This window comes from Colobus angolensis, unplaced genomic scaffold (genome assembly GCF_000951035.1).
Source record: "Colobus angolensis palliatus isolate OR3802 unplaced genomic scaffold, Cang.pa_1.0 Scaffold352, whole genome shotgun sequence".
Taxonomy (NCBI): domain Eukaryota; kingdom Metazoa; phylum Chordata; class Mammalia; order Primates; family Cercopithecidae; genus Colobus; species Colobus angolensis.
Window position 1 is genome coordinate 416,156 of NW_012116844.1, and position 23,328 is coordinate 439,483.

At 45.0% G+C, this 23,328-nt stretch overlaps 1 long non-coding RNA gene across 1 annotated transcript; it reads right to left on the reverse strand.

Annotated features, from left to right (window-relative positions):
• Positions 1-3,892: 3,892 nt before the first annotated feature.
• On the reverse strand, positions 3,893-18,455 carry LOC105519565. Its single transcript, XR_001002992.1, has 2 exons — positions 18,380-18,455; positions 3,893-4,146 (listed from the first exon to the last, which is right to left on the reverse strand). It is a non-coding gene; the product is annotated as an uncharacterized LOC105519565 (long non-coding RNA).
• Positions 18,456-23,328: the final 4,873 nt, after the last annotated feature.

Sequence of the window (23,328 nt, forward strand, 5' to 3'; positions counted from 1 at the left end):
GAAAATGTAAAGGAGAACTACATGAAAATTTTAGAACTGAAAAAAATATGATAATCAGAATTTTAAAACTCTAGAGAATGGGCTCAGGAACAGAATAGGGAGAACAAAGGAAAGGATAAATAAACTTGAAGATAAAACAATAGAAATTATCCAATCTGAACAAGAGATAGAAAATAGACTTTAAAAAAAGAGCAGAGCCATAGGAAGCTATAGAGCTGTTGTAAAAGATCTAGCATTCATGCTTTCAGAGTCCTGAAAGAGGAAGAGAAGGGATGGAAAAGCATTAGAGGAATTACGGCTGAAAATTTTCAAAATTTAACAAAATACATGAACTTACAGGTTCAAGAAGCTGAACAAACCCCAGTCAGGATAGGCTCAAAGAAATTTACGCTAACACATATCACAGTCACACTTCTAAAAACTAAAAACAAAGAAAAAATCTTGAAAACAGAGAGAGAGAAACAATACCTTACCTATAGGGAAAAAAAACAATTCAAATGACAGCAGATTTCTCATCAGAAATCAAGGATGCCAGAAGGAAATGGCACAACATTTTCCAAGTGCTGAAAGCAAATAAGTGTCAACTCAGTTATTTTTGCTGGTGGAGGATTTTGACTCAATGTTGATGGCTACTGACTGATTAGGGTGGTGGTTGCTGAAGATTGGGTGGATGTGGCAATTTCTGAAAATAATAAAGACAACAGTGAAGTTGGTCACATCAACTGACTTCCTTTCATAAATGATTTCTTTGTAGTATGTGATGCTGTTTGATAGCATTTTACCCACAGTGAAACTTCTTTAAAATTTTGGAGTCAACTCTCTTGAGCTCTGCCACTGCTTTATCAACTAGGTTTATGGAATATTCAAAATTCTTTGTTGTCATTACAACAATGTCCGTAGCATCTTCACCAGGAGTAGATTCCATCTCAAGAAACCACTTTCTTTGCTCACCAATAGGAAATAATTCCTCATCTATGCGAGTTTTGCCATCAGATTGCAGCAGTTCAGTCACGCCTTCAGGCTCCACTTCTTATTCTAGTGCCATTGTTATTTCCACCACATCTGCAGTCTCTTCCTTCACTGAAGCCTTGAACCCTTCAAAGCCATCCATGAGAGTTGGAATCAACTTCTTCCAATCTCCTGTTGGTGTTGATACTTTGACCTCCTCCCATGAATCACAAATGTTTATAGTAGCATCTAGAATTGTGAGTCCTTTCCAGAAGGTTTTCAATCTACTTTGCTCAGATCCATCAGAAAAATCACCGTCTATGACAGCCATAGCCTTACAAAATGTAGTTCTCAAATAAAAGACTTGAAAGTTGAAATTACTCTTTGATCCATGGGCTGCAGAATGGACGTAGTGTTATAGTCATGAAAACAGCATTAATCTCCTTGTACATTTCTATCAGTGTTCTTGGGTGACCAGGTGCATTGTCAATGAGCAGCAATACTTTGAAAAAAAGCACTTTTTTCTGAGAAATAGGTCTAAACAGTGGACTTAACAGATACAGTAAACAATGCTGTAAACATGTTCTGTCATCCAGGCTCTTTTGTCCCATTTTTAGAGCACAGGCAGAGTAGATTTAGCATAATTCTTAAGGGCCCTAGGATTTTTGAATGGCTGATGAACATTGGCTTCAACTTCAAGTCACAAGTTGCATTAGCCCCTAACAAGAGAGTCAGCCTGCCCATTGAAGCTTTGAAGCCAGGCATTGGCTTCTCCTCTGTAGCTATGAAAGTCCTATAGAAAGTCTTCTAATAGAATGCTGTTTTCATCTCTATTCAAACATCTGGGGCAGACACAGTGACTCATGCCTATAAACTCAGTACTTTGGGAGGCCTAGGCAGGCAGATTGCTTCAGCTTAGAAGTTTGAGACCAGCCTAGAAAACAGCCAAACCCTGTCTCCTCTAAAAATACAAAAACTGGCTGGGCATGGGTGGCGCACACCTGTAGTCCCAGCTGCTCAGGGGCCAAGGTAAAAGAATCACTTGAACCCAGGAGGTGGAGGTTGCAGTAAGCCTTAATTGCACCACTACATTCCAGCCCAGGTGACAAAGTGAGACTTTGTCTCAAAAAAAAAACAAAACAAAACAAAAAAAACTGATGTTTATTGTATCTATCTTCAAATTATCTTAGCTAGATTTTCTGGATAACTTGCTGCAGCTTCTCCATCAGCACGTGCTACTTCACCTTGCACTTTTATGTTACGGGCATGGTTCTTTCCTTAAACCTCATGAACCAACCTCTTCTAGCTTAAACTTTTTCTTCTTCCTCACCTTTCTCAGCCTTCACAGAATTGGAGACAGTAAGGCCTTTTTCTGTATTAAGCTTTGGCTTAAGGGAATGTTTTAGCTTGTTTGATCTTCTGTCCATTCTATCCAAACCACTCAAGTTTTCTTCATATCAGCAATAAGGCTGTTTCTGTTTCTTACCACTTGTGTGTTCACTGGAGTAACAGTTTAAATTTCCTTCAAGAACTTTTCCTTTGCATTCATAACTTGGCTGTTTTGTGCAAGAAGCCTAGCTTTCAGACTGTCTCAGCTTTTGACATGTCTTCCTCACTAAGCTTAATTATTTCTAGATTTTGATTTAAAGCAAGAGATGTGTGGCCAAGGCCTTAGGAGCCCACCCCTTGCATCAGTGTGGGCTGTGATGTGAGACATGGAGTCAAAGGAGATTATTTTGGAACTTTAAGATTTAATGACTGCCCTGCTGGGTTTCAGCTTGCATGGAGCCTGTAGCTCCTTTGGTTTGGCCAATTTCTCCCTTTTGGAATGGGAGTATTTACCCAATGTCTATACCCCCATTGTATCTTGGAAGTAACTAACTTGTTTTGATTTTATAGACTCATAGGCAGAAGGGACTAGCCTTGCCTCAGATGAGACTTTGGGCTGTGGACTTTTGAGTTAATACTACCTAAGACTTTGGGGGACTGTTGGGAAGGTATGATTATATTCTGAAATGTGAGAAGGATATGAGATTTGGGAGGGGCCAGAGCAGAATGATATGATTTGGATCTGTGTCCCTGCCCAAATCTCACATCAAATTATAATCCCCAATGTTGACATTGAGGCTTAGTGGGAGGTGATTGGATCATGGGGGCAGTTTCTAATGGTTTAGCACCCTCCCTCTAGTGCTGTCTGTGATAGAATTCTCCCAAGAACTGCTAGTTTAAGAATGTGTAGCGTCTTCCTGCTGCTCCGGATCCTCCATGTGAAGATGTGCCTTTTTTCCCTTCACCTTCCGCAGTGATTGTGAGTTTACTGAGGCCTCCCTAGCCATGCTTCCTGTACAACCTACAGAACTGTGAATCAATTAAACCTTCTTTCTTTATAAATTGCCTAGTCTCAGGTAGTTCTTTATAGCAATGTGAGAATGGATTAATACAATGTGTAGCTCTCCCTTTCACTTGAACACTTAGAGGCCGTTGTAGGGTTATTAACTGGCCTAATTTCAATAGTGTTGTGTCTCAGGGAAGAGAGAGGCCTTAGGAGAAAGAGAGAGATGGGGGAACAGCTGGTAAGTGGAGCAGTCAGAACACGTTATCAATTAAGTTCACCACCTTATACAGGTGCCGTTCATGACACCACAAAACAATTATAGTAGTAGCACTAAAGATTGCTGATCACCAATCACCATAACAAATATAATAGTAATTAGAAAGTTTAAAGTATTCCCAAAGTAGCAAAATGTGGCACAGAGATGCAAAGTGAGCACGTGCTGTTGGAAAAATGGTACAGATAGACTTGTTCTACACCGGATTGCCACAAATCTTCAATTTCTAAATAAATAAATAAATAACATCTGAGAAACACAAGAAAGCAAAGTACAATAAATGAAATACACCTATATTTACTTAAGAAAAAAAAAGCTACTTCCGTGCAAAGATGTGTACATGTATGTTCATTGCAGCTTTATTTGTAGCAGCCAAACAAGAAACAGGAAAAAATATTTTGGGGGAAACATTGGCTTTCCACAAATAAAACCATTGGAACACGTATTTTGGCAAGATTTTGTTGCCAGGAAGAAAAAAACGTCTAATTGTTTGGATGCATTCTTCATTGAGCACGCTGGTGAAGGATTTGAGTGATCCTCTCACTGAATACTAGCGGCTTTCTCTTCCTCCAAGCTACTCTTTGCTCCTCTGGAGGGATAAAGGAGTAAAAAAGTTAGGATGGGAAGGAGCGGAAATGGAGCTGGTCTTTCACTTCAAGCATGATTGGTTTTCTCCTGAGGTATGTGAAACCAAAAACAATCCACCACCGGAAGGAGTATTGCCCTTCCAAAAATCAACCCACTTAATCTGTATGAGAAAAGTGTGTTCTTCATATTAACATGAAGGAGCTGTTTTTTTGCAAAATAACCACAGTGTCCTTGCCATTCCTGTGCTAAGGGCTCCTGTGCTCCTTCCTGCTCCAGTGACTTCCAGAGCTTCCTCATTTTACACAACAGCGAATGGTGGCAGTCAATCTGGCTTCTCTCCACCACATGGGGCTTCTCTCATGACCACATTGAGGATTAGGTGGTGGAATTGAAGCAGGAGTGTGCAGAAAGAAGTTTCAGTTCACTCTGCCACAAATGTACTATTTCCTCATGTAGACTGAATCCCAGCACACCACACATGAGCTGTGTGAACTCGGGCAAACTCCCTAACTACTCTGAGCCTCAGTTTCTCCATCAATAAAATAAATTTAATAATGTTGGCCCCAGTAAGGTCAACCTTATTTATAACCGTTCGAAAGGGGTTGTTGGAAGGGTTGTAAGTAATCTGTGGATCATTCCTTCCCTGGGATCTGGAGCTCATTTAGTAATAGATACTATCATTATTGTTATCACTCTTACATTAATGTATGCACCATACAAATGCATATATTTACATTACAAATCAACCTGGTTAATGAATACAAAGTTGCAATCGTACTTTCTTTTTAATTAACTTGCTGTGCCAGAGAGGTAATAAAAGGAATGAAATCAGCATTTTTTTCTCAATGTGCCTTTCATCAATTAAGCATCTCGGTAAGTGCCTCTTTCCAAGGCTACAAATATTCCTGTCCCAACGCTTGTGGGTGAGCAGGGCCAGATGGAGAGGGTAGTGTGTCACTTCTCTGCTGTTCTGCCCTTATGCCCTTTGCAGAGAGGAGCCTGCTCAGGGCGTTTGCTTGTGAGTTGTGTGATTATGACTCCAACCTTGCAGAACCTTGACAGGGAGCAAGGAGTCCTGGGTTTTCATCAGGTGCTGCCAGTGGGTCTTTTCCATCTGACATATTAATTCCTGCCTCTTCCTGTAAAGATAATTCACGCTTCTTGGCGGCATTGTGCAGTGCACAATGCCGGGTGCCAGGAATCTCCTGCAAACTTCAGCAGGGCTGCATTGTAATGTGCCACTAGATTAATCCAGCCATCTAAAATGCATTTTTAAAAAGCCAAAGGTCCTTCCCATGAATAACCTGGTGAGTATTTGAGCTTCATTATAATTTCCCTCTAATGGAGTCTGGGGAAATGAAATGGGAGTTATTAGCCAGATTTATAAGGCTGTCTACTGAGAAAATAGGGATGAAGAGAGGCTGACTTAGCAGACAAGGTGCATTGGCTACCTACCTAGCCAAGGAGAAAGAGCTGGCCCACAGTTTGCAAAGATGGAAAATATCCTTACCCAGCAAACACTTTTCCTGTGCTTCCAACAGAAGGCTGGCTGTGCTTTCATAATCTGAGGAAGCACTGCACATACATCCTCCAGCGGCCCCCTTTCCACGCCTGAGTCTCAGATTCAACACCCCACTCTCAGAGCGCATCATGTCAGCGATGCAAATGGACTGTGCATGAAAACTCTCCCACTGGTCTTTGGAGGCTGGAAAACCACTTCATTCAAGTGCAGACACACATGTTGTGTTGGAAATGGCTGGCCAAGGTTCCTGAAGGAGGAGGAAGCACTTGCCCTCCAAATGAAGCCAAGAAAGGCCCTGTTGCCTGGAAGAGACAGGCCTGGTGAGGCAAGAGCCTGGGGGCTCTGCACAGCCAAAGGATATCATGCAGCCACCGGCTACCCTGCGAAGGCAAGGGGGGCTTCTCGTGGTGGGCAGGAACTGCTGGGCCTGCAGTCGAGCTGTTTTCCACTTGTCTAGGGTATACCAGCTGCCTCTGCACTGCACTTAGATGAGCAACTATAACACTGATGTTCTTGCTAAGGAACTGCATTGTTTTGCTAGGGCTTCCATAACAAAGTCCACAGACTGGGTGGCTTACCCAACGGAAGTCTGTTTTCCCACTCTTCTGGAAGCTGAAAGCCCGAGATCGAGGTGTGGGCAGGTTTGGTTTCTCCTGGGGCCTCTCTCCTTGACTGGGAGGCGGCCACCTTCTTGCTGTGTCCTCACATGGCCTTTCCCCTGTGCAAGCGCATCCCTGGTGTCTCTGCATCTTCTTGTTATGACACAGTGGTATTGGGTAAACATCCACCCCAGTGACCTCATTTTAACTTAATTACCATTGTAAGGATGCTGTCTCCAAAACAGTCACATTCTGAGGTGCTGAGGGTTAAACTTCAACAGATGTATTTGTAGGGACCAAATTCAGTCCATAGCAGGGACTTTTAGACTTTTTATTTATTTATTTATTTATTTATTTATTTATTTATTACATTGTTTTTATTTTTTGAGATGGAGTTTCACTCTTGTTGCCCAGGCTGGAGTGCAGTGGCACGATCTTGGCTCACTGCAACCTCTGCCTCCTGGGTTCAAGTGATTCTCCTACCTCAGCCACCTGAGCAGCTGGGATTACACATGCCAGCCACCATGCCGGGCTAGTTTTTTGTATTTTTAGTAGAAGAGGTTTCACCATGTTGACCAGGTTGGTCTCAAACTCCTGACCTCAGGTGACCCACCTGCCTTGGCCTCCCAAAGTGCTGGGATTACAGGCATGAGCCACTGTGCCCGGCCAGACTTTTCATGATCGCAATGTTCATATAAAGCCTTAATTGACACTGAGGACTGGGTATTTACTGGACTTCAGCTGCATCTTCAAAGCTGACATGTGAGGCAGGTCGCATTATTGTTCACACTTTACAGATGAAGAAACTGAGGCACACTGCCTTTAAGCACCTCATCTGGTTAGTGGCAGGATTGTACCCATATCACAGGCTGCCGAAGCCTACACTTCCGATCGCCACATTATTCTGTCTCTTCTCCTGCATTTGTGACAGAAAAATGTGCACACTCTAGAAGAGAAGAAAGAAAAGAAAAGCCACCCACAACTTTCTCCATCTGGGCTTTGTATGTAGATGTGGATTGTGTGACATACTCTGTTCTCCTGTCCTCGTTCCTCCTTCACACCGGCTAACGTCTTTGACACAGGATTGTTGGTGGCAAGGCCAAAGGAGAGCTGTAGGGACTTAAAAATTGTGTCTGCGGCCTGGCGCAGTGGCTCACACCTGTAATCCCAGCACTTTGGGAAGCTGAGGCAGGAAGATCACTTGAGGTCAGGAGCTCGAGACCAGCCTGGCCAACATGGTGAAACCCCATCTCTACCAAAAATACAAAAATTAGCCAAGTGTGGTGGTGGATGCCTGCAATCCCAGCTACTTGGGAGCCTGAGGCAGGAGAACTGCTTGAACCTGTGGGGCGGAGGTTGCAGTAAGCAGAGATCAGGCCACTGCACTCCACCCTGGGCAACAGAGTGAGACTCTGTCCAAAAAAAAAAAAACTGTGTCTGCAAAAAATAAAAGAGCATGAGACAGTGTTAAGGATACAGGGTTGGGTGTAAGCAGCAGGTTCCTTAGCAATGTGTGCAGTATGAGCCCAATTTAAAACAAAACAAAAAAAAATTATCACTGGAATTCTAGGTAGATCTCTGGCTACTGGGCCTATGGGTGATATTCATTTTCCTCCTATATTACCTATATGTGTTTCCCATATTTTTTTAAATGTGCTATAATGAGCATGTAGACACAATGACCTCTGAAAGCTGAAATAAAAACAATAAATGTCATAAGAGAAAAATTAAACTGTGCTGGCTCACAGCACCACACGTCCGATTCACTACTGCAGTCTCCATTCTGGAAGATTTCTCTGTTTGCCCCAGAAGGGAAAACAAAGGCAGCAGACGGAGTCTGTGAGGAAATCTACTGGAAACAACATCCTGAGTGAGGAAAGCGACAAAAGAGCCACCTCCCTAAAAGCAGCCCAAAGTGGCCATTCAAATAGTAAAAATGACGCAGGGATTTGGAAACAAAGTCCCAGCTTGCAGTCAGAGCTTCCTGAGCCAGTGAAAACAGCAAGTGCGGAAGAAGCAGCCCAGGCTGCCCCGTGTCCCCAGGGCCCATGGCTGCCACCTTTGCCAGGACCCCTGGGGGCTCAGAGAGAGCTCCATTCTTCTCCTCCCAGGTGGAGGGTCAGCCCCGTGCCCCAGGTGCCCAGCAGTCTAGGGGGCATGCCAAGTTTTGCTTGTGGGGAGCAAGGCTGCCCTTGGGCAGGAACCCAGAAGTGGCCTGAGCTGGGCTGGGCATGTGTTTCACCTCAGGCCACCTGCTTCCTGCTGGGCTGCACAGCCGGGAGCCAGTGAGGCGGACACAATGGGCAAGACCCACGTCACTTTCTTAGGGGAAGAAAATTACTCTTTGTGGACCAAGAGATCAAGACAGGATATCTGTAAGTGTTTAAAGAAAAGCCCAGTCTGCTGTTCCCTCCCTCCCTCCCTAAGAACTTCCGAAATGTCCCTCAACACACCCGGCTCTTTAAATATCCAAACTCAGAATAAATGTGCACGCAGCATTTCCCTCAGCAACTGGGTCCACGCAGCTGCCAGCTGAGTCACAGATGTTAGAGCTGGGCCGGGCCTCTGAGATCACCAAGTTCAGGCTAAGAGCAGATTGACCAGCTCTTGGTGCTTCTTCCTTGTGCAGACACTTGCTGGCTGTGTCACTGCTGAGCCCCTCTCCTCTCCCAGTGGCTCCCTGGGCTGTGGTGCCACTCAGGTCTCCCTGTGCCCTTAATAACCACTGAACCACCCAGCCTAGGCTGCTAGGGCCACCGGATGCTTTTAAATGAGATGCTGAGTCTAGAGAGGCAAAAGAACTCCCTGCATTGCACAACTTGTTCCTGGCGTAACTGGAGCTAAAACCTGGCGTGACTCGCCTCCTCCAGCTCTTTCCTGGACTCTTACGGACGTCTTGGGTCTGATGATTGTTTTGTGGGGCCATCCTGTGATGGTGTGGGTGATTGCTATAGATTAAAAGTTGTTGAATGTACTTTCTTTAAGATCCCTCCAGATAGGTTTAGACAGGCATTTTCTTAAGTTTTGGATTTTTATCAACTTGGACTATATGTATGGTTTGGTTTTGTTTTTCATAAAAATTCTTTTTGGCCTCTGGTAAAGATAACTTCCACCAGACCTCAAAATGTGAAACAGATACAAGCAGAGCTGATCTGGTTGGAGCAGGAGCAAAATCCCAAAGCTCCCTCTCCCACAGCCTCCCTCTGCTGCACACCTCCACCCCCCCGCCCCCCGGACATGTCCTGGGACTCGGAGCTCTGAGCAATCATTTGCAAAACACTGGGCTGTCAGTATCTGATGGGCTTGCTCATATCTGAGAATCTGTGATTCATGATTATGTGACTGTAGATAATGAAGGAAACGTCCCCAGGTTCCTACCCTATCCTCCACCTAACTTGGCAGCATAGAGTAACAAATAAGGATGAGGAGAGACCTGACAGGTATGCTGAATTTAAATGCACCCAGGGGTCATCAGTGAAATGTACACACCCAAGCCCAAAATAAATCATTCATTCCTTCATTCCTCCAATAAAAATTGACTGCTAGGCACAGCAGATTGTATGCAGGAAAGTAATTCACAGCCTTTATTCTTAAAGAGGTTTGGGTTTTATGTAAGAAAATCTGACATCTAAATACAAAAAAAAATTATAAACACTTCCAATATAATGTTTTTCAGATTTTCATGATCAAGAGACACCCTTTCCAGCAAGAATCACCATCAATGGCTTCATAGAAGAAGCAGCATTTGAAGAATAGTGTGATTTTGATAGGTGGAGCTGGGAGAGGAGGGCACTTCAGAATGAGGAAGCAGCGTGTTCAAAGGCCCGGGGGCCATTTGGTCATACAGGCCGCATCATATTCACCTCTTGGAAGCACATTCAGGTAATAGTGAAGGGAAGGGCAGCCATGGAATCAGTCACGTGGCATCCCTGCTGGAAAGCACAGGTGTGTTCAGGAAATCCTGAGCTTGGGCAGACCGTGGGAGGGATCTGAATGGGGAAGCAGAGAGATCAGGCAGGGGCCTGGGCACAGAGGGCCTGGAAAGTTGGGCAAAGGCACCATAGCTCCACTCTGCACACAGTGGGAGGTTGCTAAGCGTTTTTGAGCAGGTAAGTGACAACAGGGTCAAACTTTCAGAAGCTGGGCCTAGCCATGGTATGAGGGTGAAATGGGAGGAGAGGGATGGAAGGCCAGGGCATGGTTGAAATTGCCGCTGCAGTAAAGGGGACAGGGAAGGGGCCAACGGTCGGGGGCAGGTGGTGCAGTTGGAAAAGAAGGGATGGGTGCAAGAGAATTTTTTTAAGTCTCGGGAAAATCAACCAGGTTTGACAAATAACTGACTCTGGAGGTTAGAGGAGTGCAACAGTCAGAGGGACCAATCGGCCTGTTCTGGGAACCTGGAGAAGGAGTAGGGATCTTTTGCACTTTTACGGGAGACCACAGGGGTTTCTGCAACTGGATAGGCAAACGAGAAGTTCGATTTTAGGCCTGGGATGTCTGAGATGTTGGAGAGAGAGTCAGTTCAAAGTACCAGCTTTACCCCAAGCAAGGCTTTCTTTATGTCACCACACACACGTACACAAAGACTCCTCTTAGTGTTGATAGTAAGACAGTCTGACTTGGAAGGAAGGTTATCGATTCCACTAGGCCCCGTACTGCATTTCCTCCATCTGATTTTCTCCCCTTCTTCTCTCCTTCCCAGGCAACACGGTGCTCAATGCGAGAGAAAGCTAAAAATGCAACTTCCTTGTGGCAAACATGGGCAACAATTAGAAGAGCAAGGAAGGGGAATTCCCCCCGGCCCCATATTTTCCAGCTGAGCTGTGCTCGTCAGGCTAAACAGCGACAAAAATAATCACAGTTGCTTGCCACTTGGAATATTATTATCTGAACAGTTGGTGGATATGAACTGTTTTTAAAACAGGCTATCAAAACAAACCCGGGGAGAACATCTGTGGGGCCACGGGCCTGCGAGTCAGCTGAGGAAGGAAGCCATAACCCAGCAGCCTCTCCATCAAGTGTCCTTGCAGGGTAGGCAAGGGGGCGTCCCAAAGATCACCAGGGTGGGGTGAGATGGCCCAGGGTGGGAGGAGGCAAAAACAGGAAAGCAAGGGTCCAGCATGCAAACCAATTCGGAGCAATATACAGAAATGCAACTTCTAGAAACAATGAGGCATAGGTAACGTGGGACCTCGAGCAGCGATGGGAGGATGGGGTAGCTGCAGGCTCCACTGAAATCACTTTAGGGCCTGGGGACATCTGCAGTGAAAACATCGCATGTTATTTTTAGCCATAAGTTGAAATCCATGTTATTTAGTATGATGTTTATAAAAAATAAATGGTAGGCAGCCTTTCCTTCCTTGCTTCTCCAGCCATCGAAGAAAGGTTTTTAGGTGCATCCTTCCCTGCTTTGTTTAGCTTATTTTGCTTTTTAAAAAATGTAACAAATGAGGGCAAGGATAACACCTATTTATTATTTAAAAGCTCGAATGAGGCCCAGGCTGAGGCACCTGAACTTCCTGGAGAGAAAAGACAGGGAACCAGAGAGTAGGCGCCACGGTGGGAGAGCCGTGTCCTGCAACGCCCGGATCCCTTCTTTGCTTCTCTTTGACCTGGGGCAGGGAATAGCTTTCAAAACAAAATTCTTACAGGAGGTTTTGTTTGTGGTCTTCGTGTGTGGTGAGTTTTTTTAAGTAGAGAAAGGATTTCTACCAGCAGAATTGCTTCCTCCCCTCTCTTCTGGTCCCCTAATCCCCTCAATAAACCTTATAAACACTCCCCAGCTCTCTCTCTCGGGTCTCCCCATTGTGTAGGGTGCTTGTGTAAAAAATAATTGCACCCTGTGGTTGAAGAATAAGCGGGCAGGTTTGATGTTTCAGGGGACAAGTTTAATTAAAGGAGGGAATGGAGATTATTTGAATGCCCTCTGGGCTGCAGATCTAAGGTCAGTTTTATTAGTAATTCTCCACTCAGTTTTATTAGCCACAAATACGATATTTTGATCTTAAAAACAAAAGCAACTGATGGCCCATGGATTCGTGTGCCAACTGCAGCCTGGAGGTATAACAAGGCGGACAGTGACTGGAGATCTGGCAAGAAGCCTGTAATCTTCGATGCAGATGCTCTAGAACTGTCTTCTCCTCTGCCCTGTCTCTCTGGGGTCCCACACAGAGAGCCCTGCCAGCCTCCCTGAGCCACGTTCTCTCTCCCTCTCCTCCCAGCCGTGAGAAACTACAGCTTTGGGGATCCCATGGCCCCAACAAGGATGGAGAGCTGTCTAGCCAGAGCTGAAGGGATGATCTTGGAGAGCTGCAAGGCCAGACAGCATCTCTGGGGGGCCTGGGAGGCAGGAGGGCCAGGAGGATTCCTTCTCTAAGAGCCTGTCACTACTGGGGGTTTTCCGTGCCCAGCATGAGGAAAACTTCATCCTTCAGCAATCACAGGCTCTCCAGATGAGTCCTTGAGAAGACCAGAGTGGAAGCAGCTTTGGAACTGGGAAATGGGTAGATGCTGGAACTGTTTTGAAGTGACTGCTGGAAAACGTCTGTAATGCTTTGAACAGAGCACTAAGGATGATTCTGGTGAGGGTGCAAAACAAGAGAATAGATACAGAGAAAGACTAAAACTTCTTAGAGATTACCTACCTGGTTGTGAGCAAAATGCTGGTGGGAATATGGACAGTAAAGGCCATTCTGGATGAGGTCTCAGATGGAAATGAGAGCCAAAGTATTAGAAACTGGAGCAAAGACCATGCTTGTTATGAAGTGGCAAAGAGCTCGGCTGCATTGGGTTCATGCCTGAGAGCTTGACTGAAGGCTGATACGGTTTGTGTCTGTGTCCCCACCCAAATCTCATGTCAAGTTGTAATTCCCAATGTTGGAGGCGGAACCTGGTGGGAGGTGATTAGATCATGGAGGCGGACTTTCCCCTTGCTGTTCTTCTGACAGTGAGTGAGTTCTCATGAGATCTGGTTGTTTAAAAGTATGTAGCACTTCCCCTTTCACTCTTTCTCTCCCACTCCACCACGTGAAGAAGATGCTTGCTTCCTCTTCACCCTCTGCCATGATTGTAAGTTTCCCCAGGTCTCCCCAGCCATGCCTCCTGTACAGCCTGTGAAACTGAGTTGATTAAACCTCTTTTCTTTATAAATTACCCAGTTTCAGGTAGTTCTTTATAGCAGTGTGAGAATGGACTATACAGAAAATTGATACCAGAGAAGTGGGGCATTGGTATACCTGAAAATGTGGAAGCGACTTTGGAACTGGGAAATGAGCAGAGGCTGGAACAGTTTGGAGGGCTCAGAAGAAGATAGGAAGATGAGGGAAAGTTTGGAACTGCCTAGAGACTTGTTGAATGGTTGTGACCAAGGTGCTGAAAATGATATGAACAGTGAAATCCACGCTGAGGTGGTCTCAGATAGAGATGAGGAACTTATTAGGAACTGGAGTAAGGTCACTCTTGCTATGCTTTAGCAAAGAGACTGGCAGGCATTGTGTCCCTGCTCTAAAGATTTGTGGAACTTTGAACTTGAGAGAAATGATTAGGGTATCTGGCAGAATAAGTTTCTAAGCAGCAAAGTATTCAGGATATGGCCTAGCTGCCTCTAACAGCCTACGTTTATTTGCATAAATAAAGAAGTGACCTGAAACTAGAACTTATATTTAAAAGTGAAGCAGAGCATAAACGTTTCAAAAATTTTCAGCCTAAACATGCAATAGTAAAGAAAAACCTATGTTCTGAGGAGGAATTCAAGGCTGCAGAAATTTACATATGTAAAGAAGAGCCAAATGTTAATAGCCAAGACAAAGGGGAAAATGCCTCCAGGGCATTTCAGAGACTTTAGGGGCAGCCCCTTCCATCACAGACCTGGAGGTCTAGGAGGGAGAAATGGTTTCATGGGCCGGGCTCAGGACCCTACCGCTCTGTGCAGCCTTGAGACGTGGTGCCCTTCATCCCAGCCACTCCAGCTCCAGCCATGGCTAAAAGGATCCAAGGTAAGCTTGGGCCACTGCTTCAGAGGGTATAAGTCCCAAGTCTTGGCAGCTTTCATGTGGTGTTGGGCCTGTGGGTACACAGAGGCAAGAGTTGGGGTTTGGGAGCTTCTGCCTAGATTTCAGAGGATGTATGGAAATGCCTGGATGTGCAGGCAGAAGTCTGCTGCAGAAGCAGGGCCCTCATGGAGAACTTCTACTAGGGCAGTGCAGAGGGGAAATGTGGGGCTGGATCCCTCACATGGAGTCCTCATTGGGGTACTGCCTAGTGGAGCTGTAAGAAAAGGGCCACTGTCCTCCAGATCCCAGAATGGTAGATCCACCAACATCTTGCACCATGTGCCTGGAAAAGCCACAGTCACTCAATGCCAGCCTGTGAAAGCACCTGTGGGGGCTGTACCCTGCAGAGCCACAGGGGTAAAGTGGCCTAAGACCTAGCGATCCCACCCCTTGCATCAATGTGACCTGGATGTGAGACACAGAGTTAAAGGAAATTATTTTGGAGCTTTAAGATGTAATGACTACCCTGCTGGGTTTTGGACTTGCAAGGGGCCTGTAATCCCTTTGTTTTGGCCAATTTCTTCCTTTTGGGTTGGGGGCATTTACCCAATGCCTGTTCCCCCATTGTATCTTGGAAGTAACTAACTTGTTTTTAATTTTACAGACTCATAGGCAGAAAGGACTTGCCTAGTCTCAGATGAAACTTTGAACATCAACTTTTGAGTTAATGCAGGAACAAGTTAACACTTTGGGGGACTATTGGAAAGGCATTATTATGTTTTGAAATGTAGAAGGGACATGAGATTTGGGAGGGGCCAGGGGTGGATTGATATGGTTTGGCTCTATGTCCTCATGCAAAGCTCATGTCAAATTATAATTCCCCATGTTGGAGGAGGGACCTGGTGGGAGGTGATTGGGCTTATGGAGGCAGATTTCTCCCTTATTGTTCTTCTGATAGTGATCAGAAGATCTGGTTGTTCTCTGGAAGAGATCAGTGCCTAGGGCCCAGCAGGGGGTGGCCAACCAGAGAGCTGGAATGGGGAGCAGAGGGACGGGGGAGCCTGTGGTCTGCAGCAGTGAGAGGTGGGCACAGAGCCAGCCTGGAGGGTGAATGGCACAGAACATTAGAGGCAGGACAGCCCTCACGACTATTGCCACACATCCCTTCTGCCTCTTGGCTTGGGTTTGGAGAGACAAACCTAAGCCAAGATCTCGCAAGATCTGGTTGTTTAAAACTGTGTAGCACTTCCCCCTTTGCTCTGTCTTCCACTCTGCCATGTGAAGAAGGTGCTTGCTTCCCCGTCACCTTCTGCCATGATTTTAAGTTTCCTGTGGCCTCCCCAGCCATGCTTCCTGTACAGCCTGCAGAACTGTGAGCCATTTCAACCTATTTTCTTTGTAAATTACCCAGTCTCAGGTTTTTTTATATAGCAGTGTGAGAACAGACTAATAAAAAGGCAGAACTTAAAGGCAATGAACTACAATATCTGGTGGAAGAAATATCTAAGCAGCAAAGCATTCACCGTGCTGAGTGGCTTCTTTGAATTGCGTATAGTAAGATTCAAGAGAAGATAAATGATGTAAAGATGAAATGTATCATTAAAAGGGAAGCAGAATAGAAATATTTGGAAAACTCTCAGACTGGTCATATAAAGAATAAAAAGTGTGTTTGTGAGAGAATACTAAGAGTGTGACCAAGCCACTGTTTGCTCCTCTTTTTATAAAAGTGAGAGTGAGAGATGGTGAGAGGTGAGTTGGGAAGGGTGAGGAGGAAGGCTGTAAAAATGAGATCAAGATGACAGAAAGGTGTGGGGTAAAGGGAAGGAAATGGAGCTGAAAAAAATGAGAAAGAAAGGAAACCCACATTTATTCCACTTTTCCTGAGTGCCAGAAGAATATTAGGCATCTGCTGGGGCAGAGAGCCCCACACAAAGGTAATTCATGAATGAAAGGAGGCTCCATTCATTCATTTGTTCATCAGATATGTTTTGAAGCATTTCCTATGTGTCAGACACTGTTGTAACCATTGGTCACATGACAGAATGAAACCAAGGTCAATGCCTGCCCTCATGGGGTCATGTGGACTGGGGCAGTGTGGAGTGCCATGGATGTTAGCTCACTCACTCACAGCAACTCCAAGAGGCTTGGAGAAGGTTATTGAGTTGCTCAAGGTCACGTGGCCAGTAAGTGGTCAAGAGGGCCTTTCAATGAGGATTTCCTTGGCTTTAAGTCAAAACCCACTGAAAAAAGGAAAGCCCTGTGCTTTGAGAGGGTCACAGCAGGAAGTACCCAACGTTCTTGTGGGAATGGTACCAAGAAAATGCAGGCATCTCTGACAAAGCTGCCCTAGAACAGCCTCACTGGTACCTGGGGGCACTTCATATTGGCATTGAGAACATTAATTCCTCCTGAATTCAGGAGCTGAAGTTCAGGCATGGGCTGTGGAGCTGGCCTTGCGATTTGAGTGTGGGTGAGGATGTCAGGGAACTCATGCTCTCTCCTCATCCCAGTCTGGTCCTCAAGCCTCTGCCTCCCACACCGCCGACCTCCACAGCTCCCGAGTCTTGTCTCTCTAAACCCAAGCCAAGAGGCAGAAGGGATGTGCAGCAATCATCGTGAAGCCTGTCCTGCTTCTCTAGTGTCCTGTGCCATTCACCCCACAAGCTGGCTGTGTGCCCACCTCTCACTGCTGCAGACCCTGGGCTCCCCTGTCCCTCTGCTCCCCATTCCAGCTCTCTGGTTGGCCACCTGTTTTCCTGCTGTGCCCTAGGCACCGATCTCTTCCATCTCCGCTTCCTTCCTGGCCTTCCTGTCGTTCATGCAGGACGTTTCCCTGTCTCTGGGATTCTACTTGCCCATCCGAGGGTTTGCAAAGCCTGATAGCCCTATAGGATGGGCTTGGTCCTGCTGTCCCTCTGAAAGCCCAAATTCACAACAATTAACTCACTTTCTTTCCCTGGATGAACTTCTCCCAAGTTCAGCACCTGGGTAAGTGCTCCAACCTCCTTCTGCCACTTCAGTGGGGACCTCCTCCCCTTCCCCAAGCCACCCCCAAGCACGAAGCAGGTGTCCCCATCTCCACTACTCCTACTTAGTCCTTAGCCTCCTGCCCACTGCACCCTCCCAACCCCTTCCCCAGATGGTATCCAGGATGAGCACTTGAAGATACAAGCCTGATTATCTCATTCTAACCAACCAACTCTTGTAGATCTTGAGATTTTTAAAGCTTCATTTTAGGCTTCCCTTTGCTAACAAACTTTTCTCAGTCTGATTCTAGCCTGTCTTTTCAAACCTCTGGTTCTATACCCCTTCACAGGCCTCCCGCTACACACATACACACACATGTACACACACACACACGCACATACATACACACCATACTCTGGGCACGCCCATCTAGTTATTCACACATGCAGTCCCTGCTGCCGATATTTGCACTTGGGACGTGACACTGATGCTTGTTATATTTCTTAAACATACCACATGTTTATGTCTTCTGTGCTTTTCCTCCTATTATTCCCTCTGTTGGGAATGTCATCCTCCCTTTCAGCCTAAGGTAATCCTATCCCTTCTCTTCAGGACCCCTTTCCTTCTATTATTCCCTCTGTTGGGAATGTCGTCCTCCCTTTCACCCTAATATAGTCCTATCCCTTCTCTTTAGGATCTGGCCCAACAGCACCTCCTTCATGAAACCTGCTTCCCTGATGTGTCTCTTACATTCCCACCATCCAAAAACTGACAGCTCTTGCAGGAGAGAGCCATGACACTCTCATCTTCTGCATCCGCAGCTGGTGCCGGGGACCAGTGAATTTGCTGCGTGAGTGAATGAACCAATGTCCCAGTAATTCCGGAGCATTCTTAAGGCTGGTCTGTCTTCCCCACGAAGCCTGAGCCCCCAGAGTCACCGAGCTGTGCACACAGAGAGATAATCATCTTGGTGTCTGTCTGGCCCCAGAAGCTGGGTGGTGTCGCTAAGAAAGCCAGAGCTGCTTTGCCTCTTATATTGCTACTGAAATTTGCAACTCAACTGTTGCATAACCCAGGGAACCTGGCTTCCCTCTGAACATCCCTCCCACTTAGTTTGAGAAATAGAGAAAGAGTCAAAGTTAGGTCAAGATTCACCTGAGGAGGCCCACCATCGAGGTCATGCCTGTCACTCCCCAGGCTGCCCCTCCCAGGGAATGGGGTCGTGCGGGGTTAGGGGGTAGCTCACTCCCAGTGGTGACTGGATTGCCCTGGAGAGGGGGACAAAGAATCCGAGCACAGGCCGTTCTCACTTCTGACCAGGGAGATTGCACACTCTCCCTCCTTCCCTCTTGGAGGAACATCTGCAATTCAGGGACTTCTGCAAAAATTTCACACTCAGGGCTAAGAGCAATTCTATTTCTTGGAGGATTCTAGCTTGGCTTAGAGGAGGTTTGTACCCTCCTCCAGTTAAATGAGCCAAGTATTTGGGAAATTACCTCACAGAGTCATGCCACCAACACCAAATGAGAGCCATCTGTACAGATGAAACAGTTAGGAGCTTTTGTGTCACTGCGGGCCGAAATGTGTAGCCCATTCATTGTGAAAGGAGGCACTTTATTCCTGAGTTTCTTTTTTTTTTCTAACACAGAAGACGCCTCAGTCAGCGCGTAGGAAACAGGAAGGAACCCGTTGTTTTAAATAGCAGACAGCAGAGAATTGACTCATTATGGTCCGCTTGCCGGAGAGTGTCAGCCAGAAGGCAGCCAGCCCAGCCCCCACAGCCCCAAGACACAGGTCAGGGGGCATGGCTGGGATTTTCTCACAGAGAGTCTGAGAGAAGCCAGTTCAAACCCCTTTCAGAGGGAACTGGTGAAGCCCTAGGTTTCTGTCTTACTAGAGACTTCACCACACACAGCTCTCTTAAAAATATATAAGAATAAGAAAAGACAAAAACAAAAGCCCCCGTAAAAACCTACAAGAATACCTGGAAGTCAGACATCCTGTGTTTCCCTTTCCTACTCTGAATGACTCGGAGTAGGACAAACACAGCTCCAAGCCTCCTTTCTTATCTTGGCAATTGCTTCTTTTCACTCTTCTGGGGTTTACAACAGTTGGCCCAGGGGTGTGAGGGAACAGACGGGAGCAGCATCTGCTGGGACAGAGGGCCCTACACAAAGGTAATTTCATGCAGGGAAAATGTGTCCCCCTCCCCGCCAACCCCGGGCTGCTGGGCCCAGGAGCCCAAGGGTTAATCTGTCTCAAATCCATCACTGTGACAGCCAAGCACACAAATTAGTCCTGCCCAAGGTGTCCGGACCTCTGAATTTAATTTTTTAAAAGTGCTTTGTATTGTTTCTGATGTTCAGATTGGAGTCCAGGTGTCGTGATGGAACCCGGGGGAGATGAGAGGGTAAGACTCTCGTGTACTGCATCTCACATCGCCCTCCAATGTCCTGTGTCTTCTTTGTCAAGGCAGACTAAGGGCGACCTAATTTCCAACACATAGGCCCAGGAACCTTGAAACTGACCCACTCGAGCCTCCTTGCAAGCCTCTCCAGCTGTGAAAATCCCCTGGCTCGTAGTCCTATGTCGTCCACAGGATGCTTTTCCTGCATTTTGCAGACAACTGCTGATCCCCAAGGGCAGGCCATGTGTGGCTGTGTCTCCCATCCAGAGAACATCTACAAAGCTCACGCAGCCACAGAGGCTCATAGTTTGACGTGAAACCGATGGGGACTCCTGTCACCAACAGGAGTGGTCAAAACATCCTTTTTGGAGTATTAAGTGTTTGTAGAACCCTGGATATTTATGGCAGCAGAGTGTGTAGCAGCCTCAAAGAGAAATCTTCCCTCGCCATTGCCCCTTTCTAGAATCATACCAAACAATTGGGGTTTTCAGTAGAGTCTGGAGGCAATCCCGGAGACTGAGGAAGGGGAGAGTGTTCTACTTTTCCATTTCTCCCAAGCCATTTTGTATGCCTACAGGTGTCAGTATAAACCAAAGAATGTGCCTTGTCTCAGATGAAAAGTTAGAGTAGCCATATAATTTATTGTCTAAACCTGGACACCGATGAGAGTGAAAAGGAGAGTTATTAATAACGATGCCAGAATGACAGGTATAGACGATGATTGTCCCAGGCAAACTGGGACATATGGTCATGCTATGACCGTGAGCTCTAAATTGGTGCAGGCTCCAGTGCTGGCCGTCTATTAGGTTTATTTATAATATAATACCCAAGTGACCCTAGGTCCACAGGATAGAGGGGGTTGGGGAGGGTAAGGAAGGTCAGCAACCATGCCTGTCTGAAGACCATGTGGAGGTAAGGAATGGGGAGAAAGGGGATAAATTTAATCTAGAAAAAGCTGACTCCGCTACAGACTTGAGGAAATCCAGGTCCTTTGTTTTGTCTGAGCTGCTACTTGCTCTCAGCAAAGAAATTGAGTTCTGCCAATCCCCTCTCCAGCTGCAAAACACAGCAGAGTCCTGGGTCCTGAGGTTGGTTGGAATTCCAGGCCTACTATCCCCACTGCCTTCTGTGAGTCCATCAGAAGATAGGACCTCAGGTCTGCAACATTTACTTATCCTTGGCTTTCTGTCAAAAAGTCCGAGCAGATGGTATTCTCTTTCATCCCTTCTTCCAGACAGTGACAGATCCACTGCTCAAAATCCTTTCCCCACCCTGAGCAAGGCTACAGCAAAAACCATCTTCTTCTAAGCCTTACCTGTTTAACCCAACCAGCAACAGGTTTATAAAAGACAACTTCCTCTATTTCCAGAGGCAAAAAAAATCTAAAGTAGTCTATTTTAAATTTTCTCTCCTCAGACCCCAAAGAATAAAAAAAGTTTTTAACTATTGGATGGAAATTCTTTTTTGTTCACTTAAAACAGATTATCCCCTTCTAGAGTAGAAACAGTTAATTGGCCTATAAAATGGTATTCTATAACATGTCTTATCCTTATCCTCAATCTATAAGCAAAAATTATATTGAAATCCAATTGAAATGATCCAAAGTGGCTTCAAAGATAAAATTATTCTTCCAGAAACATGGTACTGTGGATAGAAAATTCAAGAAAATTCCTTTAGATATCATATATACCACAACTTATCACTTGAAAAAGAAAAAAATCCTTTATGTAACCATAAAAAATAAGAAACATATTTTGCATTCTTATATAAATTCAATTGAATAATAGATTAGAACTTAAAATAGGTTTTTGTCAGAGTCAGTTCTCTCATTATCATGCTTTCCTTTTCCCTGAATAAAGCTATTATTAGTGGACTCATCATTTACTGGACTGTGATCTCCCAAAAGACAAAGACTTTTACTTTGCTCATATTTTTGCTTTAAGAAAAATACACAATAAATATTTGAATAGTATGTAAGTAAAAAGTCATACTAAGCATCAAATTATAGCAATAAATATAAATGGCTTATATTTCTCCAAAGCCTCAGATTGAAATGAAAAAGCAAACTTCAGTAATTTTCTACTTACAAGAGTTATATCTAAAACAAGCCAGGTACGGTAGTTCACACCTATAATCCCAGCACTTTAGGAGGCTGAGATGGGTGGATCATTTGAGGTCAGGAGTTCAAGACTAGCCTGGTCAACATGGTGAAATCCCATCTCTACTACAAATACAAAAATAGCTGGGCGTGGTGGCACATGTCTGTAATCCCAGCTATTCGGGAGGCTGAGGCAGGAGAATCAGAATCCCTTGAACCTGGGGGGTGGATGTTGCAGTGAGCCAAGATTATGCCGCTGCACTCCAGCCTGGGCAACACAGCGAGACTCTGTCTAAAAACAAACAAACACAACAACAACAACAAAAGAGTTGTATCTAAAACAAAATGGGCCAAACATACTAAATATAATAGGATTGTGGTAGCCAAAAATAAGAAGAAACATGAGCAAAAAGAAAAGAAAATTGGCAATATTAATATAGCAGAAGTAGAATTTAAAGCAAATCATTAAATCAAAAAATCAAAACAACATTTCTACGTTCTCAAGTTCAAATCAACTGGATTTGCATGTAATTATTTATTTTATACGTTTTTGTTTGTTTGTTTAGGGGTGTGCCAAAAAACCATTTGGGGATTTATGTATTCAATCTTTTGTGAGCAAAATAATCTGAAATATTCACCAAATATGATAACAATATACATAAAGTAAAAAACTAGAAATACATAAATTATTGACCAAAAAAAATCGCCATGAGATGCTTTAATGGATCTATGATGTATCCATAGCAGATAAAGTAAATTAAAAAATAAAATATTTGGATGGTGATGATAATGAATTTATTTTATGTTGAGTTTTGCTTCTAGTTAGGATACAAAAAATTCCAAGAAATCCTGGCTCTCACCCTAACAGCCAAAACAACCTGGATAAGCTAAACAATAGTTTTTCTGAACCCCAAAGAGACCTGAGGATGCAAAGTAACCTAAATTAATTCAACTCCCAAAAATGACAAACTATTTGTAGGAGACAAGATTCCTATAGCTGCTCTTACCCTTGCAGTGCTAACATGTCAGGAGGAGGAAGAATATTTGATAATTGAGGATAAGGAGAAACCAGCTGAATCTCTAAAAAATTTTGACAATTATGTATGGACTGGTATTCTATAGATTAGAGTCCCAAGCACAGAATTAGGCTGTTCCCCTCCAGTAATGCCTTCCACAGATTTCAACAGGTTCTCAGGAGCACTGTGCCAAAGGCTGGGAGGCAAGGCAGAAGAAGTGAGAGAGATACTGCCTGAGATGTGTGAGTTCCCCACCAAGTTCAAAGCAGCCAACCTATGAAGGTAGGGGAGTGGAGTAGGAAAGTCAAGAAAAATCAACATGAGGCACCATGGACTTTTGGCTACCAAGAGAAGAAGGCAAAGAAGGACAGCTGAGAAAAATTGCTTCAGAAATTTCAGGCAGATAGAGATCTTCCCAGGTACAAAAAGACTGGGGCAAGACCAGAAAGCAAAGAGAATGCCTACAACTCAAAATGCTGGTAATGAGGTGGTCAAGCTGTAAAATTCGGAAAGCTGGAAGCTCAGCTATAAAGAACTAAGAATTCTCCAGAACCTTACCAGTACTCACACTGCCAAGGCCCAG